At 43.2% G+C, this 10,864-nt stretch overlaps 1 pseudogene across 1 annotated transcript; it reads right to left on the reverse strand.

Annotated features, from left to right (window-relative positions):
• Positions 1-448: 448 nt before the first annotated feature.
• LOC311491131 (interferon-induced protein with tetratricopeptide repeats 2-like) lies at positions 449-9,901 on the reverse strand (annotated as a pseudogene). The gene is made up of 3 exons: positions 8,946-9,901; positions 1,085-1,185; positions 449-811 (listed from the first exon to the last, which is right to left on the reverse strand). The product of its transcript is annotated as an interferon-induced protein with tetratricopeptide repeats 2-like (transcript).
• Positions 9,902-10,864: the final 963 nt, after the last annotated feature.

Genomic DNA, 10,864 nt, shown 5'->3' on the forward strand with positions numbered 1-10,864 from the left:
GAAAATAGCTGAATAATACGCGACACAGCTGGCGATGGAGGGCACTTGTTAATTAAAACAGAGTCTTGTTGGGAAAGGTCAGAGGCTGGTTCTGGGGCTGGTGATCTAGAAGTCTCTCATTTCCTATCGTCTCTTCTTAAGGGTCCAAATGCGAATCACTTCCTTCAAACTGAGATGGAGATTTTGTTCGTGAAAGCGTAATCGGGGCGTCTTCATCGTGATTAACCTGAAAATTGTCCTTGCACTCTGAGTAGACTTTCAGCTTGATGGTGTGGTGCTGTTTCAAACTGCTGCCTTGTCATTTCCCTTTGATGACCAGCACAGTACTTATAGAGTTGTTCTCTTGGGTTGGGTTGGACTGGGAGATGATCTCTTGGATGAAGTCGTCAGATGTTTCCGCCTTTTAACCACTTTCGGCGACATTGACGAGCTCCTTGATGGTCTTGCGTTAGGCCTTTTCTCTGATTCCAACCTCCTTTAGTAGCCTTGTGGTGGAGCTGGCTACAAAGCCCCTGCAGCCCATCTCCACTGGACGCACCTTAACTTTCCAGCCCAGGTCCTCTGCTTCAGCTGCTAAGTTGGCGTACCGCAGCTTTTTTCTTTTGTAAGCTGCATCGATGGCTTCTTCCCAAGGGACTGTCGGCTCTATGATGAAGACACACCCACAGGATTTGGACCAGAGGACCAGGTCTGGGCGCAGGTTGGTCGTTGCTATTTCGGGTGGGAAGTTGAGCCTCTGGTTCAGGTCTACACGCATTTCCCAATCCCGGGCTGCGTTCAGTGGACTTGAGTTCGGTGGTATGTTGCTTTGCTGTAAGAGGGAAGAAATGTGTCACTGCTAGAAATAAAAGAAATTCCTCATCGGTGCACTTTCTGCGCTATATTAAGACCAAAAAAAAAAAGTTTCCTTCCTACCAACACTCAGGGGATGACAGAGATTAAATCCCCTTAGTTAAACCACATTACTTCACAAACAAATGGCTTAAAACGCCTCCTCTTAATCTGTACTGTCTGAGGGGAAGAATGGGAAATAGTTTTCTGAGAACCTGTCACATTTAATAAACTCACACACCATCTGTTGTACCTTCCTGGGCAAGTACGAGTTGAACAAACTCACAAACTGGCCTTTGACTGTTCCCTGCCCGAGGAACTCAAAAGCCACTTTGATGATAACGTGGTCCGACGCTGTGACAGGAGCCGGGGAACAAATCTCGACACCAGAAGCCCTCCCATCCTCCCGTAATACATATTGCTCACTCTTCCTCGCACACATACACAAACTCCACAGGGGCCTTGTCGCCCACCCACACCGAAATCTCCCGGCCTGCCTTTCCAGTGTTTGAGTTATTACCTGTTTCCATTATATCTCTCACGCGGGGCCAATAAAGCGTGAATCGGGTTATGAGACGGGAACCAAGAGCCGAACATCTCAACCTTTATTAAGCTGTCTGTTACGGCGAGAGGAGGCACGCACGTACGCACGAATGCGAAGTTCAGACGATCAACAAAGGCAGAAACAGGGGAGCAGAAAAAACACAATGATTGCTTCCAAGAAGAGCAGATGGGACGGTGTGAAGGGGCGGGGGGCTGGAAGAAGAGGGGAAACCAAATGAAAGGGAAATGAAATAAGATATGAGGAGGCAAGTGTTAGGAAGTCTGCAGGTGGTGCAGGATTCTCGCCGCAGCCTTGAAAGTAAATCGGTGCGTCCACAGCAGCCCACTAACCATAAGCACCGTTTACAAAATGTGAAAGTACGGCTATTTATGTGGCATACGTGACACCACAGAGAGCAGGGGAAGTCAAGTGTGGTCCGAGACAATGTTAAGAAACGCCACTCCACTTTCTTCACGCACACTGCACCAAAGTCACTCGGGGAGTTTGTTGCTTTCTTAAAAGTTCGACTCCAGTTAGTGTGAAACGTTCATAGCACACACACACACACACACACACACATTCAGACAAAACGTGTGCAGAATTTAAGCTTACAGCACAGACCCGGTGAATGAGCTGAGATAAATATCTGCATTGTCATCTGCCGCCTTAAGAGAACATATGCAAACAAAAATCATGCTGGGCACATCCATTCATTCATCGCTCCTCCACTACATCTTGACAGGGCCGGGTTTGCGGCAGGTAAACATTTCGTCGTGAAGCAGGAGTGCACAACTAATTAACTGTATCTATTAATTAAGCACAAATAATAATAATTACTTCATTGTGCTGCTCTGATCAACAATAATATGGTTTTGTGTTTATTTATTACCTGAAAATGGGAAGAAGAACGGCATTGCAACTGATATAACACTCAAACATTTGGGTGTCAAAGCTAAATTTTGATGTAATTTCTGTAGTGTAATATTTCTTTCAAACAGCCATGTAATTAATCAAGCAGTGTAGGCCATTCAATATGAAGTACTCCTGGGTACGGTAATGAATTCAGTTACAACAATAACCTTCGCTTCATTAAATATTATAGTGTTGGTTTAAGGTTTGCATCTCTTCTGTGCTTTTATCTGTTTAGGATTTTATAAAGTTGAGGTGGTGATAGTTTATGATTCGGTTTATAAAAATCTGAGCACGTGGCGCCATCATGTGGTCGCAACTCAAGCTGCACCAGCGGGACTTTTTCTTATTCTTTGAAAATTGCATTGTGGGACATGCAGTTTGTGGTCACTGTACTTTGTAGTAGTATTCTTGCTCTCTCAGGCCACATGAAATGAAAAGATGAATCACGAGTCTGACACGTGTGGTTTACAGGATAGGCCTACTACGAAACTGTTTGTTGACACCGATTTGTTTCATGGCTGTATTTATGCGCCAAACTGGGACAATCCTAAGGTTTTTAATAATTTTTTTTTTCTCTTCTACCAAACATGTCAACACATAATCCTATTATTGGAGGAGATATAAACTGTGTACTGTCATCTCTTGATCGGAGTACTCTTGGGAGAACATCCCTGACCAAATCTGCTCAGTCTTTTAATCTATTCCTTGAGACTTATGGAGAAGCTGATGTGTGGCGCTTTCATAATGCCACTTCAAGGGCCTATTCTTTTTGCTCTCCAGTCCATAAAACCAGAGCCGTTTCTTGCTATAGGCGAACTAGGCAAATGCCTAGGGCCCCCAAGCCACCAGGGGGCCCCAAAGCTGCATGTTCATCCTCATCTGAGGAGAATTAAAATGTCCTGTCTTTATCTGTAGCTATCTCGTGTGTTTGGTTACATACCTTATATGATTAAAAATAAACGTAGGATATAAATAAAATAAACTGCAATGATAAGCAGTGGCTGGTGTTTTTATGGCATTATTGTGTCTTCCAGTGGTTTTCAAAGTGGGGGTCGCGACCCCCTGAGAGGCCACCAGGGGACGCTTGGGGGGCCTCAGACAATTGGAGGGAAGATAAGAAAAAAAAATTAGAAAAATGAAAAAATATATAACCGAATTATTGTTAACCATTATTATAAAATATAATCTAATTATTTTTTAAATCATTATCATAAAACATAATTATTAATAATATATCATATCTAAATGTTATTTGCCATGCTCATCTTTCTGATTCCCTGCCAGTCAAAACATCGTTCATGACCTCATAATCTGTGTAGACCTGGCGGTTTGCACCATTTATCAAGCTGCTTTGCCCCTCAAGCTAGCATGTAGCTAGCATGTAGCTAGCACAAAATGGACACGTTTTTGACAAGAAAGAGACCGAAGGACTGCTGCAAAAAAACCTAAGAACTCCAGGCCAACTAAAACCAGAAAATATTAGGCAGAAATTATGCTAAACAAATGTAATAGTTATTGAATAGGCATAAAAGTAAGAACAAACATTATAAAAGATGACGTTTCTTTACATATTTTGTAGCATTGTCTGTAGGTTTGCAAAGGGGGTCCCCGGCCAGAAGCTAATGCTGTTTGGGGCCCTTGGCATGGAAAAGTTTGGGAACCCCTGTCTTATACCATGGTCTAGGTGAATACTCGATTCTGATTGGCTGGAGGGTGTAGGTTAAAAAGTGTTAATGTACACCTAGGAAAGACGTTCCGTCAAATTGCCTGACAGTTCTAAATTATTGCGCTGGCTCAAATGTGACAACCCATGCAAGAGCTTTATGTTTACGATAACGTTTGTTTTTGAGACAGTGCGTTGGCAGTTGGCATACGAAGAAAATTTCTGTCTAGAGTCTAGCCTGAATGTTAACAAGGCCGCGCTAACGTTTAGCTATGTGGCTAACGATTAGCGTTAGCTAACGAAAGTGCGGGTCAGGAAAGGATGAACTGCACTGTTTTGCTGTTAAACTTCCTTATTCATTTTGACTAAATGATATAGATGAACCTTTGAAGTAGATATAGAGGAATGGAAACACTTGAGGTCTGACCAGAATATTGTCATCATGATCAGTTTTAATAGAATTACAGTAGCCATATTACCTACCTAATGACACAAAAATGTTAATTTCCAATCATCTGTGCTTTGTGAGTGTATGTTTCAGCTGCTGTAAAAAAAAAAAAAACAACAAAAAAAAACATTTGCTTATTCAAGATTCAAGATTTCTTTATTGTCAATTTCTCAATACGTTAACATGGAAAAAAAAAAACGTTTCTCTCTTATAATAATAAAAGAAAACCTAAGTAGACGAAAGTGAATGAAGTTGACAGTGAAACAGTTACTAAGTTAACAGTGATAATAAAGTTATAATACTGTACTTGTTGATTATATATATATGTGTGTGTGTGTGTGTGTGTGTGTGTGTGTATTTATATAAATAATCTGGATCAAATATGGCACATAAATTAAATGGCTGAGTTAAAGGGCAACTCCGGCGCAAAATGAACCATGTGGGGTTAATAACACATGTGTACCGAGTTTGACCGTTCTCTGGTATTTGTTTTCATGCATTTGTTTTGTTAGTCAAACGTGACCAGTTTTCTTGCAAACCGCTGTTTAGCGTATGACGCTAGCCTTCGGGGCACACCTACACATAAAAAGAAATCGCTATTTCTATACCACTAACAAGGCTCACAATATCACCACACTTACACAGTAGCATAACTAGGGTCTCTACATGTAAACCGAAGCATTGAGAACTTTGCAAGTATACAGGCAGTTTATTAAAAACGGAACACAGTACCATTCGCGTCTGGCTTGCATATCCAGGCGGGCGCCATCTTGGGGAAACTGAACTCTCTTCGTTCAGTGCTTCTCTATGCTCTCAGTGTTTTCTTCCGGCAACAGACAGTTCAGTTTCCCCAAGATGGCGCCCGCCTGGATATGCGAGCCAGACGCCAACGGTACTGTGTTCCTTTTTTAATAAACTGCCTGTATACTTGCAAAGTTCTCAATGCTTCGGTTTACATGTAGAGACCCTAGTTATGCTACCGTGTAAGTGTGGTGATATTGTGAGCCTTGTTAGTGGTATAGAAATAGCGATTTCTTTTTATGTGTAGGTGTGCCCCGAAGGCTAGCGTTATACGTTAAATAGTGGTTTGCAAGAAAACTGGCCACATTTGACTAACAAAACAAATGCATGAAAACAAATACCAGAGAACGGTCGAACTCAGTACACGTGTTATTAACCCCAGGTTCATTTTGCGCCAGAGTTCCCCTTTAAGGTTGAATTAAGGCTGACATCAGAAACCACTTCTGAAGATGGTTTAGCCCACCTTGGGGCCAGATTAGGGCCAGCTCTGGTTGCAGTTTGGATGAGTTGTGAGCCTTATGTGGCACACATGTTGGATGCCAAATGTGGACCACATAAGGGCTGCAATTCATTCACGCATGTGGGCCAAGTGTAAGTGGGTTGTGTGGCCCATCACTAGGCCAGACCAGTTTTGCTATGCGCGAATGACCGATAGCATAGGTCTTGTATGAGAATCAATGGAAATTTGTGAAAACAGATCAGATCATTGTAATATTGAAATAAATGAAGGTTTCTGTCCCTGCTAGCTTAAAATAGAGTCTCATGCCAGAGATACATAGCTTTCAGAAAAATATTTTTTAGTCAGTTAGTTAGTGCATACTGTAAGCTAAGTCGACTAGCCTGCTAGCAAGCTGCAAATGATAATTTTGGTGAAGTCAAATGCAACATAACGACACAAACATTGCCTGCAGGCCAAGGTAATTAAACATCCATTATGGGTGTTGAATTACCTTGGCCTGCAGTGATTTGTCCAAATTCAAAACACGTTGTGAAATCTGGAATATAACTCCAAATGGCCTCCAGGGAGAAGCTCGTCTTCATTCCTTCTGTGTTTGTCTTCAAGGAGTGGAAACGCTTGATCTCAACAGAGCGAGGAGGCTGTTGTTCTGGCTGTCTGCTTAGCCTTGGCCCAGCACCACTTGTTGTGTATTGACTCCAGGTCTCTGCAGATGGTATGCTCCATCCTCCACTCCTGCACCGCCTTCTGGACTTAAATTCATGTTTGTTAAGACTAATATAACACTGTATAAAAACTATTAAGAATTTAATTTAACATTATGATATGGTGTACCCCTGCCTCCCGCCCGATGACGGCTGGGATAGGCTCCAGCAGACCCCCACCACCCTTAACAGGGGTCTGGATAGGAGGGGGGGGGGGCGTGGAAATGTATTGTGGAAGTGGGTGAAAGGGACAGGGAGGTCAAAGGAGGTCAGTCAAAGGTGAGCATATGGGAATACTTAGAGCCTTGTGTGAAACTCACAAGAAATTCAGATAATTATTTATGAGGTGATAAGTTGAAACAGTACAGTGTGTTAGTGTTTTGATGAAGTTGTAAGTGGCTCGATCCACTCTGGCCCTCTGCCACACAGGCAGACACGCATGCACGCACACACACATACACACACACGCACACACCCCCATACTCCCCAGGGACCAGTCCAGACATTTAAGCGGGAGATTATGAGCATGCGCAGACATATTTCTATGCAGTTTTGCACCGGCCGGGACTAGTCCAGACATGTTTAACGGGAAGATTATGAGCATGCGCAGAAGGATTTCTATACATTCACGTGATGCCAACCAAGCAAGCCCGCCCATGTTCTGAGCACGGTGAAAAGCTAACGTTAGTGAAAGATAGTTTCAGTCGATGAGATCGTTTCAGTGCTTCATGCTTCAGTCCAAGCCAGATTTAAAAAATAAAAATGAGCAAGAGAGCGTACACATCCACGATCGTTAGTGAGACGCCTGTGAGCGTCATTCATGAAGCCTCAGTGTGGTGTTTAAATGTAAATTTCAGTTCAGGATGCCCCAGTGAAATTAAAGGTGTTTAAACGTAGATTTCAGCAGCCGCAAAAAAACAATCAAACCATGTAAACAATAAGAACCAACATCTCATGCTGAGTTAAAAGCCAAAGAGAAAAAATGTGTTTTAAAGGAGGATTTAAAATGAGGAAGACAGTCGTCCTGTCTAATGTGCAATGGCAAATTGTTCCACAGTTTGGGGCCAGCAACTGCAAAGGCACGGTCACCTCTCATCTTCCTCTTTGTCTTTGTCAGAAAAAGCGAGAATTAAAAAGAGAAAAGCACTGGAGACAGATGCAGCCAAATGTGCAAAAATCGGCAGCTTTTTCAATAAAACGTGCTCGCGGTCTGAAACGACCAATGAAGACGATGAAACGGGTAAGACAAGATGTTGAACAAAATGCAACTGTACCTGCACCGTTCAAGTTAATTAATTATCGTGTATATCTGATCAACTATGTCGTGGCTGTAATTTGTTTGTGCATAGATGTTGGCAAGAAATATTTTTCTTTTGACTGAAGAATGAGGATAGAGAGAAATGACTTCATCACAGAGACCAGTAGCGGTTTTAGGCACGGGCGAACCGGGCAGCCGCCCGGGGCGGCATTTTTTCATGACACAAGGGGGGCGGCACGAGAACTTGGAAAAAAAAATAAAATAAACAAATAAATCTGCGCCGCTACGTGGTTTTCTATTATCTGTCATATCTGTGTAGGGGATTGGCTAATTAGCGCCCCCTGCAGTTGCAGGCGCCCCTGCTGCTGAGAAGGTGCCGTGCATAGAAGCTGTGTGTGAGAAAGGGAAAGGGGAGGAGGGCGCGGGGGACAGTTCGAGCACAGATGCGCCCTAAGCAGGGAGAGCTCTGGGTCTCTCCCAAATTGAACGGACGGGGGGGTCCACTGTATAAAAGTTAGTAACACCTTGACTTTCTTCCATATAACGCACATTTCAATCATAATATAATAAATACAGGCCTATAATTCATGCACGTTTTGGTTTTTATGAATTGTGTGAAATGGCCAAATAAAAATAGGTAATTATGTGGTCACCAAGGTGAATTGGTTTAGTCTTGACTTCTGGTCGTGAGTGACAGCGTTGGAGGATGGAAATCTGTTGATTGTTGAGTGTCAAATAAACGCAGAGATGGACAGAAAAAGGAAAGATAAAAGGTATGTTCTCTCTGTATGATTACAGTATCATGTCATGAATGAAGGGCTAATGTTAACTGGTGCTATACGTTTGTTAGCCTTTTTACTATGATGCTTGCTTATACAACAGTAATTGTCGTCTTAACAAACACCAGATGTAATTTCACCATAAGATTGTGCTTTGCAACAAAACTGTTACTAGTTCAGTTATTATTTATTTCCATCACGTTGGGTCCTGTAATTAGCCAACAAAATTTTCATATCTGTAGGTAGTTTCAAAGATGAACATTTGCCATTTGCTACAACAATTTCGTGTCAAAACATAGTTTAACCAACCAAAAGTGTGCCAAGCGTAGAATTGGAGGCAGTAACCAAGGATCTAGTTGTTCCTCCCTGAAAGATAGATTAATATAGCGTCTAATGACAGACACTTTGAGTGTAAGGGCATGTTTATTTAAATTTGCAATTCATGAATGCTCTTTTCTTTAAGCGCCGGGGGGGGGGGGGGGGGGGGGGGGGGGGCGCTCGGAGGTGGTCTCGCCCGGGGCGCAATTCAATGTAGAACCGCCACTGACAGAGACTGATGGCTCTGTTGATAATGCTGTGGTCCAGATGATTGTCCCCTCGAGAAAAGATCTTCCTTTTGCAGCAGATTGCAGCACATCTCTTGCTCTTGAGGTAACTCTCATCTGGATGTCTTTCCAGAGCCTCCTCTGCCAAATGAAAAGCTTCATACATGGATAAATAGTTTCTGTACAGCCTCAGTAATGGTTTGAAACCACTGTAGCTGCTAACTGGTTTTCATAAAATCTTTTCTGCCAACTCACGTGCTTTTTCTTCAGTGTCTGTTCCTCTCTGAGCACATGCCTCAAGGTAAAGAGCAGCAAGGTACAAGTTCTCTGGATCGTGTTCTTTGGCTTGTTCCAATTCCTCTAAGATGTCATCCCCCAGCTCAATGCCACGTTGCTTAGAGGCATTTACTAATGCTAACACACGGCTGGTCTGCCACTCCACCCTGTCCTGCTGCATCCTGATGGCTCTCTGGAAGTAATCTGCAGCCAGCAGCTTTTTGTCTGCACAGAACTTCATCAGGGTCCAGGCCTTCTCAGCGTAGATCTCTGGATGGAGCTCGTCCTCTGATGGAGATGGGTACTCGTTCATCAGGGGATCGACCTTTGACAGGTAGTCCTCACTCTTTACTCGTTCTCCCAGGTGGTGGTGCATCCAAGCTAGGTTCCCATAGTTCACCACCAACCAGGGACCATCTGAGACTGTGTTCCTCATCTGGTGGAAGGCCTCAGTGGCCCTGCTGAAGAATCTCTGGGCCTCTTCAATGAAGCCCAGCTGATAGTGGATGAACCCCTGCAGGTTGTAAATGTGACCCAGCCAGCTGCTTCCTTCCGCTGTACCAATGTCCTCTAGTTTGTCCCTGAGACGGAAAAGTTTGGCTGGAGTCCAGATCCCAGGTGAAGTGGCTCTGGAGGGCCTCCAGCTTGGACTCCAGTGTTGGCTGAGTCTGAGCAGCACTGATAGGGAATAAAAATGACAAATATTAAATCACATATACATATAACATATAGCCTGTCTAACCTAACGTTACATAATTTAAATAATAGTATGATGCGATGCCACATAACTGGCCACAAACTTTGTCTTGTAGCCCCTCAGATGCACGATGCATCAGCAAGCACCAGCCATGAGCCCACAGGTCCAGAGTGTGCAGGTAGGATTGCTCATTAAGTGAATATTATTAGAATTAATATAATGTATGGTGTAGACCTGCTCTATATGATAAAAGCCCTGAGATAATTGATGATGATAGATGATTCAGCACTACAATAATGAAAATGACTTGATTTTTTGACTTGAAAAAGGGGAGATTTGTGTTGAGATTTATGACCATTTTTATGATTTAGTGTCAGAGGCAGAGCCAGGAGCCAGTGGTGAGGAAGAAACAGGTGAGCTAGTGTGTGAACAAGCAAGCATCAGTTCCAATAAAACCAATATCTATGCCCAAATGATAGTAGCCCGTTATACTTTTTATCATTAGTAATAGTAAAGTAATATGGAATAAGTCTGCCTATTTTGCCATTGAACAAAATTATTTTAATGTAATAGGTCGTGATCTAAAGTGGGCCGGTCTGAGGCATAACTCGTAAGGAGATGGGTACTCGGTCTGAGGCATAACTCGTAACTAGGACTTAGGTTCATACCATTATGTGAAAGCAGAGAGGTGGACAGCAGACACTGTCTGCTTTCCGCCTCTCTGCAGACACAACTCTCTGCTTGCACATAATGGTATGAACCTAAGTCCTCACATGCAGTGGCGGTTCTACATTGAATTGCGCCCCGGGCGAGACCACCTCCGAGCGTAACCATGTCCTTACACTCAAAGTGTCTGTCATTAGACGCTATACTAATCTATCTTTCAGGGAGGAACAATTAGCTCCTTGGTTACTGCCTCCAATTCTATGCTTGGCACACTTTTGGTTGG

Source organism: Chelon labrosus, assembly GCF_963514085.1.
Source record: "Chelon labrosus genome assembly, chromosome: 7".
NCBI lineage: Eukaryota > Metazoa > Chordata > Actinopteri > Mugiliformes > Mugilidae > Chelon > Chelon labrosus.